The sequence below is a fragment of the Triticum aestivum genome, chromosome 6A, assembly GCF_018294505.1.
Source record: "Triticum aestivum cultivar Chinese Spring chromosome 6A, IWGSC CS RefSeq v2.1, whole genome shotgun sequence".
Classification (NCBI taxonomy): domain Eukaryota; kingdom Viridiplantae; phylum Streptophyta; class Magnoliopsida; order Poales; family Poaceae; genus Triticum; species Triticum aestivum.
Genome location: NC_057809.1, coordinates 603,687,585 through 603,689,790, shown reverse-complemented (window position 1 = coordinate 603,689,790; position 2,206 = coordinate 603,687,585).

Genomic DNA, 2,206 nt, shown 5'->3' with positions numbered 1-2,206 from the left:
GCATACATGGAAAGGGGGCGCAGGGCAAGGCAGGGCCCCTAGGAGGCAGCGGTCAACCCTAGGGGCGCCCCTGGCTGCCTCTCCTCCCCTCCCATCTATATATATGTGGGGAGGGGGCGCCTCACAAGCACGCAACATCAATTGTTAGCGTTGTGCAGCGCCCCCCTCCACAGTTTACACCTCCGGTCATATTCTCGCGGTGCTTAGGCGAAGCCCTACGTGGACCACTTCACATTCACCATCACCACACCGTCATGTTGATGGAACTCATCTACTTCCTCGACACCTTGCTGGATAAAGAAGGTGAGGGACGTCATTGCGCTGAACGTGTGCAGATCTCGGGGGGTGCCGTACGTTCAGTGCTTGATCGGTCGGAGCTAGAAGAAGTTCGACTACATCAACCGCATCGTTAAATGCTTTCGCTTTCGGTCTATGAGGGTACGTAGACACACTCTCCCCCTCTTGTTGCTATGCATCTCCTAGATAGATCTTGCGTGAGCGTAGGAATTTTTTGAAATTGCATGCTACGTTTCCCAACAGTGGCATCCGAGTCAAGTCTATGCGTAGATGATATGCATGAGTAGAACACAAAATGTTGTGGGCGGTGATCATCATACTGCTTACCACCAACGTCTTATTTTAATTCGGCCGTAGACCTGCTTGTAAATTTTTAAAATCCTCAAATTCTAAAAGGAAAAAAAGTTATGCTCAAATTTCAGTTTTTTTGAATTTTGGTTAATTCTGGTCAAACTATGGTCAAGCTACTTATTCAAGAAATGTATTAGTGTTACTAAATAATTATTCAAGAATTTAGTGTTACTAAATAATTATTTCAGTTTTTTTTGAATTTTGGTCAAATATGGTCAAATTGTGGTCAAACAATGGTCAAACTACTTATTCAAGAAATATTAGTGTTACTAAATAATTACTGTTTTTTAGATTAATAATTTCAAACTCAAACAGTGAAACGTGTGACTTCATGCTTAAACTAAACTCCTGGGGGTTAATAGAATTGAGATCTTACTATTTTCAGGAAAACAACAAGTGCAGACTTGGAAACGAGGCGGAATAAAACCCAGAAGTTAAGCGTGCTTAGGCTGGAGTAGTGAGAGGATGGGTGACCGGCCGGCAAGGTAAATCATTTGAAATGATGAGGGGTGATTAGAGATTAGAGGTTAAATTAAGCAGTGATGGATGATTAGAGATTAGAGGTTAAAATAATTCAGAAATTTGAAAATCAGGAAAAAAAATTAGAAAACAATTCATGAAATTTCCAACCAGGACTAAAGGTGAAGCTCCAAACAGCGGTCACGTGAAGGGCCTTTAATCCCGGTTCGTAACAGAACCGGGACTAAAGAGGGGGCCTTTAGTACCAATCCTTTAGTCCCGGTCCAGAACCGGGACTAAGGGTTAGTTTGGTTGGTGTCCTCAACACCACGCCTGGTAAATTTTGCTGCCTGGCATGCGCCTGAGAAACTGGAAAATATTACCTGGTAAGGCAAGTATATCGAAACCCTGTTTGGTTCACGACCTGGCCTGCCGAGCGCTTAAAAGTCAATCTGATCTTTGAAACAGCGATTTGATTCCTTTCCTATGCCTCGGTCCTTGAGCCCTATAATTAATAAGCCCAGGCTGCTCCTCCAGGCAAGCCCAGGCGTCCGAATTCACTTGCCTGGTTGAGGCTAACCAACTTACCTCGTTTTGAGGCCAGGCTAATTGCGTTGTCAGATTTTGTGGCCAGGCTGACTCTCTCGTCACCAGGTACCCAACCAAACAGCTGCCAGGCAGCTCTCAGGGAGGTCCCAGGCCAGGCATCAAACATCCAGGACGTGAACCAAACTGATCCTGAAGGCCCTCTGAAACTAGAACAAATTGGTTTTTTTCTACTAGTGTATACTAGAGCAGTCTGTACCAACGTACACGAGAAGAAGAAAATCTGACTTTGCAATAGTACTTGACGGGGGCAGCCCATGGTCCAGCTTGATGGTAATTAACGAAGAACACACACATCCACTTCTGCAAATCGACTGAGCAAAAATTATGGTCAGTCAACTGACCCAAAAACCAAAAAACAGTCACCTTGCACGTAGTTACTGCCCAGATTTATCATCGACATACACTTGTGTCGGATGCGTGAGATCACCGTAGCATCTCCAATGTGGGATTTTGGATGTATCGTTTCTTCTCAACAGTTTGATCAATGACT